At 46.0% G+C, this 13,198-nt stretch overlaps 1 protein-coding gene across 2 annotated transcripts in view; it reads left to right on the forward strand.

The window, feature by feature from the left end:
- Positions 1-8,368: 8,368 nt before the first annotated feature.
- Positions 8,369-13,198, forward strand: part of CLK3 (CDC like kinase 3) — a 74,752-nt gene continuing 69,922 nt past the window's right edge. Inside the window, exon 1 of one of the 2 annotated variants that reach the window (XM_030186462.1) lies at positions 8,369-8,453. The gene's annotated coding sequence lies outside the window, so the exon portion shown is untranslated. Of the gene's footprint in view, positions 8,454-8,560; positions 8,774-13,198 lie in introns of those variants that run through there. The other variant, XM_030186469.1, reaches the window with a different exon arrangement.

Consider the following 13,198-nt stretch of genomic DNA (forward strand, 5'->3'; position numbering starts at 1 on the left):
CTCCCTCTTATTAGGCCGCCTGGGCCTGACTATAGATCACCATGGCAGAAATGCTATCTCCGCTGTCGAGGGTAATGTTTGTTAGACCCATGTCGGTCCCACACAGCATTGGTACTGGCATGTTTTTCATTATTACTACTTCTCTGTATCTAGGCTTGGTACCCCAATCCAGGAATACTCGAACAATGGGTATAGTCTCTCTGGATCTTGGCTAACACTACCACTGCAGTGCTCCCTAGTAGAATAGCATCTTCCGGCACTAGCTCTGGTCATAAAAAAGTCATGCTAGAGCCATTGTCCATGAGGCCAGCTAACTGGGTCTGATTCACAGTTACTGGGGTGCTATAGTGTTGTGGAAATCTGTTTCCTTGATTGATGAATGGCCAGTAACTTTTTGTGCTGCAGCAACTTTGTGGGACTGGAGCTACTTACCAGTTCTAGCATATGTACATTCCAAAAACTGACATTCTAATCATTAAACAGAAGGTCCCAGTCTCTGGTTTCTGCTTTCCTCTGTCTTCTCTTAACTGTCTTGTCAGAGTCTCCTTGTCCATTTCTTTTCATTCTATGTCCACCTATACACCCTACCCGTATCTTGCCACTCTTAAGCATCTCCCCCTCAGTGTTCCTATTCTTGCCCTGTCAAACATAGGGAAAGGGAAATGGGACTTGATATACCACCTTTCTGAGATTTTTGCAACTACATTCAAAGCGGTTTACATATATTCAGGTACTTATTTTGTACCAGGGGCAATGGAGGGTTAAGTGACTTGCCGAGAGTCACAAGAACTTGCAGTGGGAATCGAACTCAGTTCCCCAGGATCAAAGTGCACTGCACTAACCACTAGGCTACTCCTCCACTCCATAAATCATCTGTGTCCCTATGCCCCCCTCCAACATACCAGCATCTCTTCCTCCTGTCAGACCAGCATCTCTCCCTCCTCCTACCCCCCCCCCCCCCCCCCACAAATGGGTCCAGCCAGTGTTCCTCTCTCTTACTTCACTGCTGTTCCACCTCCTCTTTGGAGGTCCAGCACTTCTCCCACCATCTTGGCATATTTTTCTCTTTCTCTCACCCCTCCTCCTATCTTTCTCTCTCCCTTCCCCCATCACTATCTTAGCATTCTTTCCTCTCATCTCCTCCGACACACTCTCCCTTTCATTTTCCTGCTCCCCAGTGACCCAACTGGCATCTCCCACTTGCTGGCTGGGTCACCGGGGAGCATGCATCTCCCAATTGCCTGGCTCTTGTTTGTCTGCCAAACTTGTTTGAGGCTGCCACTGCTGGTAGTACTGAACAGATGCTGCTTCTGTGAGAAGGACGTTCATGCCTGCTATGCCTCTGACACCCCCTTTATTTATTTGTATTATGGATCACAAGTAGCAACAGTGGGATTTCAACCGGCCACTTCTGGATTGCAAGACCAGTGCTCTAACCACTAGGCCACTCCTCCACTCCACTCTCTTGAAATTTGGCCATCCCTGACCAAAGAAGGACATCCACGCCCTCGTTATGCCTCCGCTGACATACACATACCTCCCCCCCCACAGGAATGGCCAAATTTCAAGGGAGTAGAGTGGAGGAGTGGCCTAGTGGTTAGAGCACTGGTCTTGCAATCCAGAGGTGGCTGGTTCAAATCCCACTGCTGCTACTTGTGATCCAAAATCCAAATAAATAAAGGGGGTGTCAGAGGCATAGCAGGCATGGACATCCTTCTCACAGAAACATCCAGGCATGGATGTCCTTCTCATAAACATCCACATTTTGGACATCCTCAACTGCCATATACTTCAACTGCCGTCGCAGGGACAGAGGCATATCAAAGGACATCCTCACCTTGAGCTACTACTGAAAAAGGTGTGAGCAAAATCTAAATAAATAAATAGCGAAGGATGTCCTCAACTGCCGTCGCAGGGACAGAGGCATAATGAAGGAGGTCCTTCATCCATACTGTAAAAAAAAAAAAGACAAAAGTTTTTAAGTTGTTTTTTTCAGGGTGGGAGGTGGTTAGTGACTACTGGGGGAGTCAGGGGAGGTCATCCCCGATTCCCTCCGGTGGTCATTTAGGGCACATTTTTGTGGTTTGGTCATAAAAAAAAAAGGACCAAGTAAAGTCGGCCAAGTGTTCGTCAGGGACGCCCTTTTTTCCATTATCGCTTGAGGACGCCCCTCTGTTAGGCATGCCCCAGTCCCGCCTTCACTACGCCTCCGACGCCCCTGGGAACTTTGGTCATCCCCGCGACGGGAAGCAGTTGGGGATGCCCAAAATCAGGTTTTGATTATGCCGATTTGGGCAACCTTGAGAGAAGGACGCCCATCTCCCGATTTCTGTTGGATGATGGGCATCCTTCCCTTTCGAAAATAAGCTAGATAGTAACATAGTAGATGACAGTAGAGAAAGACCTGTACGGTCCATCCAGTCTGCCCAACAAACAAGTGAGAAACGGTCTGCAAAATCCAAAATGGACAGCAAAACAGCAGATTGATGAAAATCAAAGTCCAACTTTATTCCTCACATAAAATCATAAATAAATATTTAAAAGCCCAAAGCCACCCCCCTTCCTTCCAGCATCTGTCCCCTCTCTCTGACCATTCCTTCCAGCGTCTGAGCTCACCCCCACCACTGTTACTGCTCCAGACCAGCAGAAGGAAAACGACAGACAGACACTGCAGGCTGCACTGTGCAGGTTTGCAGCTGCCAGTTCTGCCCCGGAGCAGGAAGCGATATCGGAGGAGTAGGGACCAGCAGTCATGAATATGCACAGTGCGGCCCTGTGGTGGCTGCCTTTGTTTTGCTGCTGGTCTGTAGCGGCGGCAGCAGCAGCCAGAGTGGCAGCAGGAGGGAGATGGGACAGGTTCCAGTACAACTGATGTGCAGCAGGCCAGGACTGGTACACAACTTCTAGAGAGAAGGTGTAAGATTGCGTAGCTTAGAGAAAACATTGATGTGTACTTACACGTACATCGACACATTTTTTATAAAGTAATTTCCGTATGTAGAATTTGACTGGCACACAGAAAATGTTTTAAGAAATTACTTTCAAAGTGGTTAAAAGAAAAAAAATCCTGTTTTCAAAATCACAGTAAAATATAGCTATAGGACATAGAAAGGTCATACATTTACATATTCCAAGGCAGTCAGTGTGAGAATGTACAGTGCATGTTCAAGTCCATTCATAAACAAGTGCACTTCAGGAGTCTAGGAGATGGCCTTTACTGGACACACACAAGATCTGCAGCTCAGGAAGAGATGGGAGCTCTCTCATTAGAGATATTCAAGGATGGGCCCTGCGCTTTTCCTTCAGGCAGCTCCCAGGCAACCCCAACATATGGATTCAAGGTTAACGCTGGTCTGAGGAATCAATGTCTCCTAGGGGCCAATGCTCAGAACTAATGCCAGCATTAAAAAGTTATTAGCACCTGATTTTCACGCACATTAATAGTGCACAAAATGCTCAAAGGGCCAGGTCAGGAGCAGTTTAAGGAGAAGGTTTGTTGAGTTTTCATCTTTTTGCCCATGCAAGTCTGAGCACTGCTAATGAGAACCATGTGTATGCACAAACCCAACCAAAACCAAAAGTGAAAGTATGCATTGGTGCCTGTTTTTCTGCACTTAAATATGAGCCTTTCAAAAATGTAAAGCACAATTTTTGAAAGGCTCATTTAAAAGCACAGACAAACAGTGCCACTGTGTGCTTGCACTTCCAGATTGTCTAGGCATGCCCTTTGTTTGCATGTGCTAGGCTAGGCACTATCCTCTCCGTGCTTTTGGTTTCTCAGCGCCAATTAACTGAACATATCATTTACATAAGATTTCACTTGAGCATCACTTAGCTATTTTTCTGCGCTGTTTTACTATGGGCTTTTGCATTGAAAGCTTTAGTGCCCTGCTTTGAGCATCGGCCTCCTAGTGCAGCAAGAGGCAAACCACTACTACTACTACTTAACATTTCTATAGCGCTGCTAGGGTTACGCAGCGCTGTACAATTTAACATAAAAGGACAGGCCCTGCTCAAAGAGCTTACAATCTAAAGGTCAATACAATACGATGGGGGCAGTAAATTTGGGGCAGTCCAGATATCCTGAAGGTAAGAGTTAGGTGCCGAAGGCAGCATTGAAGAGGTGGATTTTAAGCAGAGACTTGAAGATGGGCAGGGAGGGGGCTAGATATAGGGGCTCAGGAAGGTTGTTCCAGGCATAGGGTGAGGCGAGGCAGAATGGGCGGAGCCTGGAGTTGGCAGTGGTGGAGAAGGGTACTGAGAGGAGGGATTTGTCCTGTGAACGGAGGTTTCGGGTGGGAACATAAGGGGAGATGAGGGTAGAGAGGTAGTGAGGGGCAGCAGATTGAGTACATTTGTAGGTAAGAAGGAGGAGCTTGAACTGAATGCGGGTATTGGAAGCCAGTGAAGTGACCTGAGAAGAGGGGTGATATGAGTATATCGGTTCTGGCGGAATATAAGACGTGCAGCAGAGTTCTGAACAGATTGAAGGGGGGATAGATGGCTAACTGGGAGTCCGGTGAGGAGTAAGTTGCAGTAGTCAAGTCGGGAGGTAATGAGAGCGTGGACGAGAGATCGGGTGGTGTGTTCAGAGAGGAAAGGGCGAATTTTGCTGATGTTGAAGAGGAAGAAGCGACAGGTCTTGGCTATCTGCTGGATGTGTGCCGAGAAGGAGAGGGAGGAGTCGAAGATGACTCCGAGGTTGCGGGCAGATGAGACGGGGAGGATGAGGGTGTTATCCACTGAGATAGAAAGTGGAGGAAGAGGAGAAGTGGGTTTTGGTGGAAAGACGATGAGCTCAGTCTTGGACATGTTCAGTTTCAGGTGGCGGTTGGACATCCATGTAGCAATGTCGGTTAAGCAGGCCGATACCTTTGCCTGGGTCTCCGCGGTGATGTCTGGTGTGGAGAGATACAGCTGGGTGTCGTCTGCATAGAGATGGTACTGGAAGCCATGAGATGAGATGAGGGAACCCAGGGAAGAGGTGTAGATTGAGAAGAGAAGGGGTCCAAGGACAGATCCCTGGGGAACACCAACAGATAGCGGGATGGGGGTGGAGGAGGATCCATGGGAGTGAACTCTGAAGGTGCGGTGGGAGAGATAGGAGGAGAACCAGGAGAGGACAGAGCCCTGGAACCCGAATGAGGACAGTGTGGCAAGGAGTAGATCATGATTGACAGTGTCAAAAGCGGCGGATAGATCGAGGAGGATGAGGATGGAGTAGTGGCCTCTGGAATTGGCAAGGAACAGGTCATTACAGACTTTAGAGAGTGCTGTTTCTGTCGAGTGTAGAGGGCGAAAACCGGATTGAAGTGGATCAAGGATGGCATGCTCAGTATTTTGGAGAGGAAGGGTGGGAGGGAAATGGGGCGGTAGTTGGAGGGACAGGTAGGGTCAAGTGATGGTTTTTTGAGGAGAGGTGTGACTACGGCGTGCTTAAAGGTGTCAGGGACAGTTGCAGTGGAGAGAGAGAAGTTGAGGATATGACAGATGGACGGGGTGACAGTATGAGAGATGGTGTTAAGTAAGTTGGTGGGGATGGGATCAGAGGAACAGGTGGTACTTTTCGAGCAGGAAAGAAGGCGAGCGGTTTCTCTTTTGCACCTTGTCGCGGAAGTAATCGGACACTCAACAACTCACACGTTAAACCTTCCCCCTCCATCCCTATTTGGTATCTCTCTCTCCCTCTCAAACCCAAATCCCCAGCCCCAATACAGCATCTCTCTCACATTCTCAAACTCCCCACCCCCACATCTCACCTTCCAAATAGAGAGCTGTGCAGGGATAGAAATTTCACCCATCCCTTCCCGTCCCCACAAGTAATCTCCTCCATCCCCACCTGTACCCATAACCTTCAGAAATTGTTATTTCATTTAATTTTGTTACTGAAGTATATATTCTACCCAATTAGTATTTCCAAATAAGCAAAAGGCACTTTATTAATTTGGAAATATTAACTGGGAAGAATACATACTTCATAAAGGAGTCTCTCTGGCAGACCCTCTAATGTATTCTGTACTAACAGTTCAATCTAATTCCCCCTCAAGAATAACGTTTGCATTACTTTGCATATGTCCACTATGTATATGATGGTATTGGTATTTATGTTTTTCATAACATTTGTGTTTCAATTTATCTTTTATATCAGTTCTAACCAAATATTATTGCCATTTATTATACCTATGTTTAAGTTGATTAGTAATGTTGGTTTTAACTAAATATTTTCATTTATTATCATATTTCCATGTTTAGACACAATTATGTTCGTTTATATTTTCATATTTTTCTATTTTTCTTGTTTTATTATTATTCTCTATTTATAGAACTGACAGTTAGACCCCTGATGCAGACACCTGCGTGTGTCGAAACACGGCCCGTGTCGGGTCTCTCTCTTTAATTTTTAATAAAGACTGCTGGTTTTATATCTCTGTTGGTGATTCGTCCTTTGTCAGCCTCTACTTTTGCCTGTTGTGCTTTCTCTTCGTAGAGGTTTTTTTCCTGTTTTACATTTTGGATATTACCTTGTTTGAACCACATATTGAATTTGTGTGTGCTTTAATTGACTGCATTTTTTTACTACATCAAAATATAGAAGTCTTCAAGCAAGCAAGGCAGATCATATATAAAAAGAAAGAAAATTTAAAAGAGAAAAGTGGAAGAAAATTTAAGTCATTGCATTGTACAACTGCTTAAGGGGGAAATTCATCAAGAAGTGTTATTTATGGCCTTAAGTTAACAAACATTAAGGGAATTAGCGCACGACTTATGGGCTTTTAGTACACACTAATTCCTTTATGCACGTTAAGACCATAAACACTGCAGTTTGTACAGGGGCCTGCCACCAGGAGAGAAGTATAATCTGGGCAGGAACAATAACTACAGCCAACAGAACCTGACACTCTCTTTCCCTTTATAAATTCATTTTACTATTAATATTTTAAGATATTTCTTTCTGCACCACTTTATGCTCAATGGCATAGCCAGACAACAGATTTTGGGTGGGCCTAGGCAAGAAGTGGGTGGGCACCAAGTGTTCTCCCTCTCCCTCTCCCACCACCACAAAAATAATATCTCAGCTAGTGGGAAAACGCTTCTTTCCACCTTGGCAGTCTGCAGCAGGCATGCACTGAAAGCTGAGCATGTGCAGGTGCTAGTATGTGGAGAGTAGCATTTTCGTTAACATCAGGGGAAACTCTTGAGCCGGTGGCGCTTGGGATCCCCACCAACTACCGCTAAATGTGTGCTACTGTTGGGTGGGCCTGAGCCCTAAGAGGCCCACCTGTGGCTACGCCACTGAATATTCAGTGGTTCCATTCATTTAAATTGCTATACTCATTATACATGGATAAAGTGGTGGAATTTTACAGCATAGGAACAGATGTTAAAAAATAAAAACAAAAAGAATAAAGTGATACTTTTTATCAAACTAATAATCCATATAAGCAGTAACTTTGTCACTATTCATGCATATAAGGTAGACCTTTTATTTAGCTGAAGTTATATTCAAAGCAGTTTAATTTCATGCTCTATAATCTATGCTGGTCCCTAGTCTACCCTTAACTACCCCAATTTACGTAAATTTAAAATAAAATAACCCCAGGTACATTAACACTTACGGCGTTGATGGCAAACAGCACCATGCAACAAGTTCTCCCAGCCTCGCTTTTCAATAATTCAGCCAACCACCACACTTGCGCTCTCCGAAAGGGTCAACTACAGGCACGTGGGTGTGGCAACCTCCACGAATAACGTAGCAATCTGGCGGCTCGTAGAGATCGCCATACGCATGCGCCTGTAGATCAGGTGACGTCTGATACTGCTACGTGGGTGTGACTGTCAAAGAGTGTCAGTGTGTCCTTGGTCATCATCATAAGTATAAGCTTCGTTCGCTGTATTACCTCTGTTAGAAAGCGAGTGTGGCTGCCCTGAATATATCACATGGAAAAAGCTGTTTTTGATTACAATCACGTCAGCACGCTGTATTGATGAGTTTCAAGCGCTGGTACCCTATGAACCATATACTCAAATAGTGTATAATAAGATACTCTTTCTACCACACCCACAATTTCCTCCTAAGGTGGTGTCTCCATTTTATTTAAATCAATCCATAATACTTGCAGTATTCTGTCCAACTGCTCATACTAATGCTAACCAACGTCGATTGCATATTTTAGATTGTGTGCGAGCACTTGCCATTTACTTGCACAGCATTCCCTGGCCATCTCAGTTATTTCTTTCTGTACAGGAGCGGCATTTCCCTCAACCAGTCACAAAACGTACTTTGTCGCAATGGATAGCGGCTTTATTATCTTTTTCTACAATAAAAATTCAGATTTTTAGATATATGCTGCGCTCTCCTCTGACGTAACTTCCTGTTTCCGGCAAGGCTACAGGATGTAGACGGAATGCGTGTAGGGGACGGGGCATCGGAGAAAGAAAGCTGACGACCTCAGGTATGAGTATGAGTTGAGTTTAGTTTCGTTTGGTCGGGTCGGGTCGGGTTGGGTTGGGTTGGGGAGGTTGAGGGTTTGAAGGAGAGGAGCCGTACCGCGGACAAGGAGGAGAGGAGAGTGGAAGATTGAGGGACAGATGGCAGATCATGCGGAGGGGAGGCCGATTCCTGTATGCGCTTGAGGAGAGTGGTTCCCCCATCCTCGAATGTGTGTGAAGCCCGAATGCGTGTGAGAAGGGGTGCTCGGCGTGTGAGAGTGTGAGTACAGTCGAAATCGTGTGACTTTGTAGCTTTGGGCCTACTGATTACAGCACAAGACTGGTAGGTATTAGCTATCTAATAAGGTTTTAAACTAAGATTTTTTTAAACATTTTTGTAACAAGCGGCGTGGTAAATGATGGCAGATAAAAAAAACCAGTACAGCTCATCTAGCCCAGTAAGATGGTTAGGGGCGGAGTTGGAATGGAAATTTTCTATATGTTGATGTTATTTTCTTGCCATATGGGGGGGGGGGGGGGGGGGGAGTCTTCTGTGTTTATCCTGTTCCTGAAGGTCCACTTGTGCTTTTTGGTTTGCTTGTGCTTATCTAGTGCCACACGGATTCTTGACCAGTCATAAATAAATTATTATAAATCTATAAATAGTTGTTTCCCAATTTGTGACTAACTCTGGGAACAAATCATGGCTGCCAAACATCTAAACTGAGTTAGAGTTCAATGCTTAGTTTATCAATCTACAGTCTTCTAATATTCTGTTGTAGAAAATCGTTTGCTCTAATAGAATTCATTAAAATTTCTTTTTTTTTCTGTAGACTTTAGTCATGTTTTCACAGAGTGAGTCACATGTATTTATTTATCAGCATCTAATAACCTCCAGTTGCACTAGAGTGTTTCTGTGCAGTTTACAAATAAAATTAAGCTTCATGAAAGGTAATTATAATTGTAGAAAGGAAGGAAAATGAAAAAAGGGTAAGAATTAGTGTAATCAGCTCAGCACCGTAGTAATACAGTTCTTCCATTAGATTTTGCAGTATGAAAGCCAGTAACTAGCCTACTGGAAGTGTAGAAATGTATATTTAAAGTGCTAGGGTTGGCATAAACTGGGTCCTGGCTATCTTTGCAAGAGACTAGAAATTCCAGCTGGGAAGACCTTTTTCTCCTGACTCTCAAGCTCCGTTAGCCTTCAGCTGCGACTTATAGAGCTCGGTATTTTTGGGGGCAGTTTTTTTTTTTTAATTTTCCAGAATGTGGTACATTTGGATGTTGTATTTATGAAGGATCATATAACGTGCTATGAAAACCTAATTTGTTTAAGGGTTACACTAAGGGGCTCTTTTACTAAGGCACGCTAACAGATTTAGTACGTTCTAAATAAGATACCCATAGTAATATAATGGGTGTCTTAGCATGCGCTAAATCTGTTAGTAAAGTGATTACGGTTATAAATGCTGTTCTGTGCAAGTTACGACCCTAATGAACACATAAATTGTAAAACCCTGCTCTGTAAATTACCACCATCCCCCCCCCCCCCCCAAAAAAAAAAAAAAAACCAACCACCTTGTTTACAGTAGAGGGCAACCAAAATTGAGACTGTCGTTTCTGTCTGAAACCAAATCTGCAGCTGATATTCGCTGCTCGGTTTGGGCCAGAACTTAAATTGTAGCCCCATTGCTGCCACCGCAAGGCCCCCCCCCCCCCGACAGAAAACCTGTCGTCCCAGGGCCTTCCTTTTGAAAAGCCTTTATAGTCTAGGACCTCTTCTGAGCAGGAGTGATCCTGAGTCGCTCCTGGGCCTGCCCACTGCATAGTCAAGATGGCAGTTGCCTCGCCAGACTGCTAAGGGAGGTCGTGGCCACCATTTTGGGATTGGAACCAGCCTGGACAGGAGTAATCCCCAGTCGCTCTTGTTGATGCCATTTCCAATCTCAAAATGGTGGCCGCAACTTTCCGCGGTAACCTCGTGGGACTGGTTAGATGTATTACGGTAATGCTGCCTAGGCTGCATTTTGGGTGGGTTTTTTTTTGTATGTCTCCACAAATTGGCAAAACGTTTTGCAGTTCCTTTATTAAACTTTATTTTGTTTGAGGGCCGTGTGCAGCATTAGACTTGAGCGACTTTGTATGGTAGTCCAAATGTTTGCCTTACCTGGATTACTGTAATACGCTGTATCTAGGTTTTCCAGAATCTTATCTTAAACTGCAATTGGTGAGAGTTATTGCCAGGAGTTGGAAAACTATTGCCTATTAATTACCAGTTGTAGTTGAAATGCTTTGTGTGCTATTTAAGCTTAAGCAATAATCTAATGTAGAATGAGTTACTGTGTTGATGTACGTACCTTCCAGATCAGGCACTCAAAGAATTTTTGGTTATTCCAACTGTTGCATTGGTCAGAAACAGTTCTACTTGTGTTTATCTAGCATTTTATAAGTGGCCTTAGCATTCTCTGCTGGGGGTTTTCCTGCACGCTAAGGCCATTTTCTCTATCTGCGGATGAGCAGGCCCAGTTGTATTCTTACATGTGGGTGATGTCATCCGACGGAGCCTGGTGCAGACACTGACTTGCATATAGATGTTTCAAGAAAATTCTAGTAGCATCCCACCTTGCATGCGTGGGTGCCTTCCCACCCAGTTCTCCAGCCTCCAGGAAGCAAGCAGCAGCCTCCTGCCTTCCTTTTTTTGCTGCTGCTAGTGCTCCTGATTTGAGCATGGGGGGGGGGGGGGGGGGGGGATGGGTGCCTCCACTCCATTAATTTATTTTTCCTCTGCTCACTGATGCCTGCCTTCCGTGGCCCGTGCACAATGTATTCCCACAGTCTGCCTCTGTTCCCGCCGCCTCTGCTCACTGACGCCTGCCCCCACAGCCTGCGCACAATGGTCTGACATTGGGGGGGGGGGGGTCACGCGCTTCCGCTCCGTTCCCACCTCTGCTTACTTATTCCTGCCACCACAGCCTACGTACAATAGTCCGGCATGGCTCGGGCCTCCTGCCACTGCACCATACACCAGTGAGCCCCAGAGAAATGTGCAGAAGAGTCAGGGAGTTAGGACTCTGGACTACTCATCCAGCCCCAGATGCCAGGAATGAGGAGCAGCTGCATCGGCCAGTGGACACTGCTAGGAGCCAGCTAGGGCCTCTTTGGGGGCAGGAAACTGTCCCTACAGTGCCCAGGAGGGATGTGGAGGGTTAGGAAAGGGCAGGGCTGATCCTGGGCTAGAGGGAAGGATGTGGGGATAGGGATGGAATGATGCTGGGCTAGAGTGAGGGATAAGGGGGTAGGGAAGGGCTATTGCTGGGCTTTTTGGGAGAGATGGGGTAGGGTAGAGAAGGGCAGCTAGTGCTGGACTAGAGAGAGGGATGAAGGGGAAGGGAGCAGGGCTGATTCTGGGCTAGAGGGAGAGATGGAGGGTAGAGGGAAGTGCAGTCTAAGGTATTTAGTACTATCCCAAGAAACATTACTCATTCCTATATACATAGTGCCTATCCATATTAGCTCTGGGCCCTCCCAAAATGTCAGGTCTGGCTACACCACTGCTTCCTATGTGGTTATTTTCTCCTCATTTTCGTCTTTAATTTCACTTTTTGTTACTTTCCCTTAGTGTTTTTGGCCCTTCGAGTTTTATTTTTTTTTCACGCCTGGATAGGCCTGCTTAGGCCTGATCACCGACCTTGATTTGGGCACTTCCCCTTTTTGTAGTCCAAAATTGAGGCATTTAATTTGCCCAGGCTTCTTTTCTCAATGTCCAAGAAGACCACCAGTGGCTTCAAGAGGTGCGCCCAATGTAATCGGGTGATTTCGGTAACAGACACGCACTCTTGTGCATCAGGTGCCTTGGGCCTAACCATGATCCTAAATCCTGTTCTCTCTGATTGAAAATTTAGTTTAGATTATTGACATTTGATATACCACCTTTTAAAAACAATCAAAGCGGTGTACAATTAAAAACCATCACCATATAAAGGGAAAGGAGCTCCAACCAAAAAAAAAAAAAAAAAGAGAGAGAGAGGTAGGCTGAATAGGTGAGTAGAAAATGCAGTCGAGTAACAGAGGGCGTGTCGGGTCAGCAGGAGAGATTTTTGGCTTCTCTGTGGCTGATCCAAACATGGCACCGGAAGCATTGACCTTGATGGCTGCCCAGACATTAACTACCACTGGGAGTGCACCGGCATCACGGAGGATTCCTGCTCTATCGGCATCAGTCGCTGATGGACCCCGGGACTGGTCAGCATCAGACCAGACACCAAGGATGAATATGGGTTCAAAGGCGTCCTCATCGACACTAAAGGACCATCGGCGATGCTCAACATCGGGGGAAGCCCAAGAAACACAAGCATTGAGCCTCTTCGCATGGTGCTGGAAGCACTGAGGCATCAGCGTTGCTGGTATCCGAGAAGCGCTGGCACTGGGAGGAGCGCTCTCCCACCATGGTGGAGGTGCCAATGTGCCAGTCTCTGGGCAGCCAGGTTCCTGCTTCCGGTTCAGCACCAGCTCCTTCATAGGTTGTCACTGTCCCAGCGCCCCAGCCTTTGCTGATTTCATGAGCGGTACCGAGCCATGCTCATGGAGGAACTAGATGTAGCTTCTACAGCTGTATACCGCTCAGGCATCGAGGATGTTTGTACTAGCTACAGCTCAGCCCCAGCTTCTTCCTGAGGCTCCTACCTTGACTGTGGAGCAGTCTTCGACACCGGTGCCCCGACAGGTGTCGTCATCCCATGTAGTACCGTTCTTGACATCGGGGGAGGAT

Source organism: Microcaecilia unicolor, chromosome 1, assembly GCF_901765095.1.
Source record: "Microcaecilia unicolor chromosome 1, aMicUni1.1, whole genome shotgun sequence".
NCBI lineage: Eukaryota > Metazoa > Chordata > Amphibia > Gymnophiona > Siphonopidae > Microcaecilia > Microcaecilia unicolor.